Genomic DNA, 6,753 nt, shown 5'->3' with positions numbered 1-6,753 from the left:
CCAACAATACTAAATTAAAGCACACATACGGTCACACAGCTGGTTCTAATGTCCGCTTCTGACTGTAGATCATCTTCCTAATTCAAGAAACCCCCCAGTTTGGGATGAAACAAACATGCACACGCTAGGAGGACTTTTACTTTAAAATACTCTTAATGCAGAAGTTTGGAGGAATCTTTATAACGGTGAATTCTCATTAACAGGCATATGGCCCATTTTGGCAGCTTTTTTTTTTTTTTTTTTTGCAAACCATATCCCTAACACTTGTTCACAGTAACTGGCTGTGGCAGATCATACACCGAAGAGAAATACAATACGGCATGAAGATGTACAGATTGCCTGGAAAACACTTGCAATATCTCAGCCTAATCCAACTCCCACAAAAGACAACAGGAATTGGATCGGGGCCTACATTATGGTTTGGGTTGTTTTGTTTTTCAGTAGGGAAGAGTTACCCAGCCGATGCAAGGAAGTGAAAATTAAGCTTTCTAGCCAAATTGCCTGGCCTTTCAATACATTTCTCCGTCCTTTTCAACCATTTTCATCTATCTTGACGTAAGAGCTTTGGATCAGCCACAGATTTTATATCTTCATCGTATAGCCTATGTTACCAGCTCACGGATTCTTATACGGGCATCTAAGGTTAGGAACTGGTAAGCAGCAGTGGGAAAACACACTGCAGGGGAAACAGGCAGGCAAAAACTCAGTAAATAAAACAAACATAAGGCAATGAAAAGATGGATGAAAATGCAGTTTGATGTACTTTCACCGATGAATAAATATTTTACATTTTTTTTAATCTCTTGTACTGTTCTAAAAATCTCCTAAATGGCAGATTTTACCTCCCCTATCCCCCCCCCCCCCACACACACACACATTTCTGGCTTAGTACAGCTATTGTATTCACTTTAAGACAGGTTACTTGTGCATTTTGAAGCAGAAAGACGCAAAGTTTATTACCTGGTTTGATAACTCCATTTTCTCCCAAACGGTACTGGAAAAGCAGAAAGTAAACCGGGGCCAGACGTTTGCTTAAAGTTCACTTCAGATGCATAAAAACATTTATACCCAAGTCCTTCTGAGATCCTTGCTTCTAATGAGTTCCATATTCTGCAACCCACTTCCCGGCATTTGTTCACAGAAAAACCAACACAAGAAATTAAAAGAGAGATGCAGAAACTTCTCTTGGCAGAAGGGCCAGTGAGGTTTTCATACCAGCAAAAGAGAAAGGCACCTTTACAAATGGCAGGATAGAAATATAAAGAACAAGACTTGCACCGACTTCACAGGGAATTTTGTTGAAGAGCAGGAATGAGCACTCAATTAGTTACTCTACCGTTCCATCACCCAAAGACCGCACACCTGTTCTGTCCCCTATATAAGACATTAGGAATGTAACCGGGTGCATGTTTGACCCTACCAGGCCACAGGGCTTACTGATTTAATAGCTGCTGATTGCAGTGGGTCTACTCCTAGGATGGCTTGCAGAATCAAGTCCTAAGAAGTCACCCACTACCTCTCAATTCAGAATAGGATTAACTATCACAGCCTGGTTCTAGCAGAAGATCCTTGCCACGGAATATTCCAAGGACACGGTGCAAGGTGTTTGGTGGCTATATTCTGCCGTTGGAATGTGTGCGCTATGTCTGCTGACATCAATAGAAGTTGTGTCATGCATATCCAAGGGCAGAATTTGGCCCTCGCAGTCCCTGGGTGGCCTATGACCTCATAACACAATAATCATAACCTTCGATTGACATCGAGTGACTGTCTCATTGGCCAAGAGTTAAAAAGAAAGATTGAAATGCTCCGTGCAAATTTGACATATAAAGGCATGGAGCAACCAAGTCAAGCAAAGACTTAGACAACCAAACATCTTTAATCCATGGCAAATCAAAGATTTTATTTTTCAGGTGGAGAATTACAGGCATTTAAAAAAAAATTAAAAAGGTCTTTCCTTGCAATTGCCAGTGGCCCTTTTGGTGAATCACACTGTGATACTCACAGAATTTACTGACTCCATGAGCTTTAAACCCAGACAATCTGTTTTTGAAGTCACTGTTACACCCAAATTGGAACTCTCCCTCATCTAGTGTTACTATTGTTTTTATTTTGGATGCAAGATCTATTTAGAAACTTCCAGGACCTTCAATTAAAAGGTGAAAAAAAAAAAAAAAAAAAAAGATTCTTATTCCCACATCTAATTACAGGGCAGAACAAGTTTAAATTTCAAATTGTAACAAATATAATTTAAAATACTAATTAGCCAGCAATAGACATTTGCCATTTCAACAGTCAGAAGATAAAAAAGAAAGACGTAGGTAAGCATTTTGGGATAGGAACAATGGCTTTCTTTAGTACATTTTGGGTGCTACCACAAATGAATAAATAATAACAAGAGAGAGTAGTTTCCACCTGAATTCTATCTGATTCTAGAAATTTCATCACAAAACTTCCCACAATCCCAGGAAAGAGCAGATTGTAATGCCGGAAATTTTGAAATTTCATTTGTTTCGATGAAAAAAAAAATCAATCAATCTTGGCCAATTTTTTTAAACCACCTGATTTCAAAGTTTCAGTCATTTCTAGATTTTTTTCCCCCTTGACAAGGGTTCATGTTTATTCCTAACGTGCAAGAAACAAAATTTAGCAGCTTTTTTTTCAAAATTAATTTAATTTCACCAAATGGAAGCGAAATGCAAAGTTTCAAGATTTTCAAGCTATTGCTGTGAATATTTTAGCCAACCTTGAACAGTAAAACGGCGGTTGTCACTGAAAACACCATTCACATGATTCCCAGCTTCAGAGATAATGAAAGGGTGACATAGCTTTGAAAATTCATTTGCTATGTAAGGTATATCTACAACAATTAGAGCCAAATTCTACTGCCATTGACATTAATGTACACTGATAGAATTAGGGTCTAAATCTGGAGTGAGTGCTCTGTGTGGATGGAAAGTTCTGCATTTACACCACAGTACATGAAAGCAGAATTAGAAACTGATTAAATAGCTGTGATTCTGACCGCTGTTCATTTCAAGGTTTACCCCGTGAGCAGCAGGTAACTTTTTAACTCTCCTGCTGCCCTCTGCCAGCTCATAGTAGATCCTTAATATACCTTTCACATCTAGTACTTCTTACCTTTTCACAGTATTCTTCTTAAACAAAATACATGACTGGACTGAGAAGGACTAAAAACTTTAAGAGACTGTTCCTGCAAATTCAGGGATGGCTGAATGTTCTTTTAGTTGAAAAAAAAAATACCACTCTTAACTGAGGAAAGAAACGTAATGTTCCCATCCTTTGGTATTTACAGTACTTCAAAATCCACCTGCCAGTGTAACAGAAAAATGTGTAACTGAAAGGCTGGACTGGCTAAGTGAGGGAAAATGCACTCTACAAAGACAGAACTACCAGCACAAAAACCAAACGACAGTCCAGTGCCCAGATCTTCAGCTGACCTCAGTCATTGTAGCTTCACTGAAATCAACAGAGCAATGGTGATGTATATCAGCCAAGGTTCTGAGCCTTAGACTTTCAGAACAGCGGGCAGATGGGCTGTCGTCTGTTTCAAACCCTCTTCCCTTCAGTTAGGACTAATTCCTCCCCCTCTTTCCTCACTAATATACCTGTATCCCGGGCCAGCTCCAGGCACCAGCCCACCAAGCATGTGCTTGGGGCGGCGCCTGGAGGGGAGCGGCACGGCGGGGCGCTCCAGCCCGAGAGCGGGGCCCCGTCCGGGCTCGCCGCCCTCCCCCCGGTGCTCTGGGGGAGGGGTGGGGGCGGCGGGTGGCTTTTTTGCCTAGGGCATCAAAAAAGCCAGAGCCGGCCCTGCCTGTATCTACAACAATCTGAATCTGTAGCAGCTTATCCTTCATTAATACTCTGTGCGATACAAGGGACGGGCCAAGGGTTAGTTACATGGCACATCTGTGCTTCAGAAGTGCAGTCAATGCTCCTGTTCCTCTCTCAGTCATCAGAAGGAGCGAAGCACACGGCAGACACTTGGGCTTTTCCTCATGGTTTCTGTATGAAGAGAACAACATCTCTATTTCCAGTGGGATGGCACAAGTCAGGCTGCAGGGCCCAGTTGCTCATAGATCACTATGAAGGGACCACTGTGAACATTTAGTCTGACTTCCCGCATAGGACAAGTCAAAGAACTTCCCGACCTGATTCTAAGATGGCTGCTCTCACCACCACACCGTGGCCACAAGTTGTACTCTGGTCCTTATCTCACGTTGTCTTCTGGCACAAATTGGTGTGTGTCATTTCTACGTACATGCGAGCAGAGAATACACCTGGACAGTCATATCACAGAATCCAGCACTGAGATTGAACTATATCAGGGGACTGAATGCCCAAATCGCACTTTCACTGAAGCTCTGGCACAGTGAAGGCACCTTAGTGTGAGACTCAAGACCACTATCACCTTCTAAAGGTGAAGAATTAGGGAGGAGATATAATCAGAACTGGCCTGAATCCTTCCTATAGTGCTCCCCAAAAAGACATTTTTCAACCAAGTTCAAAAAAAAAAACTTGGTTCACTTTTTCCCCCCCTTCTATTTAAAAATTGCACAATTCTGTCCTTACTGGGTTTGGCTGGGCCCAGAAGTGGAAGTAACATATCAAAATATAATCAGAAAAGCTATAAGAAGGCTGTTCTACTCCAGCCAAACCCACGATGTATTGGAAATCTTCAAATGACGTCTGATCTTGTGAGATTTCCATTACTACTTCCAGAGGACTTAGGCAGCTTCTGAGCGTCTGCCTGCTTATCCTCATGGAACCACTCAACCCCTGGAGTTTTGCCACATTGCTTTAGGGAACCTGTAAATCATTCTGGGAAGTAAACACAGTCCACATTGCAGCGTGGCTGTGGATGAGACCGATTCAGATCTCCGTTCTGTTGGTGTAAATCCAGACTCGCTCCATTTCTGGAAAGGATTTTATCGAGCGACACTGATAGCCATAAGCCAAGCCGGGGAATGCATCAATGGGCCACAGGTACACCTCTCAGCTGGTGGTAGGCTCCCATCGGAGGTGTGCACCCATGGCTGATTTAATGTGGCTCGCTGCTGTATTATGAGTCACTGGACAAAAAAATAAATCGATCAATAAAAAGGATCCTAAAAACAACAGCAGGCAATCTCTCTGCCTCCCAAAAAGCTGCGGAAATCCCAGGAACACAGGGCAAGCCTTAAAGGATGGCCACAAAATGAGATGAAGACACTGGTAGCCAGTAGTTTCCCTGCAGCCTTGGGATGAGAACTTTAAAGGTATAACAGCTAGGTGTAAATAACACACAGTCAAATTCATCCCTGGTGGACCACCACTGGCTTCAATGAGGAATGAACTTTCCCTAATAGACCGTAAGTCATCTATTCCTTGTAATAGGATATTCAAAGCCAGATCTAAATGTGTCTCCTCTCGTTTCTTGGCTTTGTAGAACTTCCCTTTGCGCTCTTGTCTTTGTACGGCTGCCAAAGTCATGTCCCAGAAACACACTGACAAATGTGGCTAGGGAATAGATATGCACAGGAACGTGTATTAGCTGGTATGGATAAATTAGCTGGCAGAGTTTTCCCTCTGGATTTTATTTGAGGTTCTGCTGCTCTCTGCTCTAAGGCCTGCACCGCAACTGCCTTGGGGAGATGAGGGGGGGGGGGTACAGTAGGAATCGGTATTTGCAACATCAAAATGTTTTTTATCAAAGGGACGACTTGTGTAGTTGGGCCATGTGCACCGGACACGGGAAAGGAGTTATCTTCCCTCCCGGGCCGCTTAGTGGCTGAAGCAGCCTATGGTCTATACCACATGGGCATACTCGGTGAGCTCCTATGCTCTGCTTCCCACCAGGAGCAGAAGGGAAATAGGAGGATCAGCACTGTGGCCAGTTCCTTGGTACTTCCTCTGCCTGCTGCCATGTAAGGACTGTGCTCCTCCCCACACATCTTCCATTGTTCGATTACATTCCATTAATGCAGCACAGCAGGCAGAGGTCCATGGGAAATCTACTAAGGAACAATCCTTTGCTAAACATCTTCGCTACTGCTCACATGTCGCAACACCACTTTCTCTCTCCTCTACGATGTTCAAAGGAAAGCATCAACATCGGCATTTGAGATGGGCAAAGGGAAGGCATCAGGACCATAACTGAGCTCTCGCTCGTCAGACTGCCAGGGCTGAAGGTCATTCTGTCGCTGGACTTTCCAGGAAGATTTCTTTCTTCGGTACCACTACTGGAAACATTTTTTACTAGAGAGGGTTTGTGCGACCAAGCATTGCACAGCAGCCATCTGCCCATAGTTCCAATACAATGGTGTCCTGGCCATGTCCACAATAAAAACTCAGTCAACAACTTGCAAAGGCAACAGTTTTGGGAATCAAAAAAACCCCACTGGGAAGGGGCAGACACTCTCCTAAGTGAAATCAACTGGCTTTATTGCATGGCATTGCAGGGGTTGGTAAGTGCTCTTTCAACTAGAGAAACACACCTGTCTACTGGGGAGACCTCAACGGCAGCCGTTTCTTCCCATTGAGGTGGGGGGGGAGCAAGTCCGACTGAATCAGTTCTCCCACAGAGCACTGGCCTGCCAGAACGCCTCAAATTCCCTATTATCCACCTGCGCCACTAAAGGCTGAGCTGAAATATTAATTAGGAGATCTGATCTTTTTTTCACAAGAAACAATCTGGATTTCTTAGCAGGGCAAAAGGCCAACTGTGCAGACAAAGCTCTGTAGCACCTCCTT

This window comes from Trachemys scripta, chromosome 14 (assembly GCF_013100865.1).
Source record: "Trachemys scripta elegans isolate TJP31775 chromosome 14, CAS_Tse_1.0, whole genome shotgun sequence".
NCBI lineage: Eukaryota > Metazoa > Chordata > Testudines > Emydidae > Trachemys > Trachemys scripta.
Note: the sequence above shows the minus strand (reverse complement) of the source record.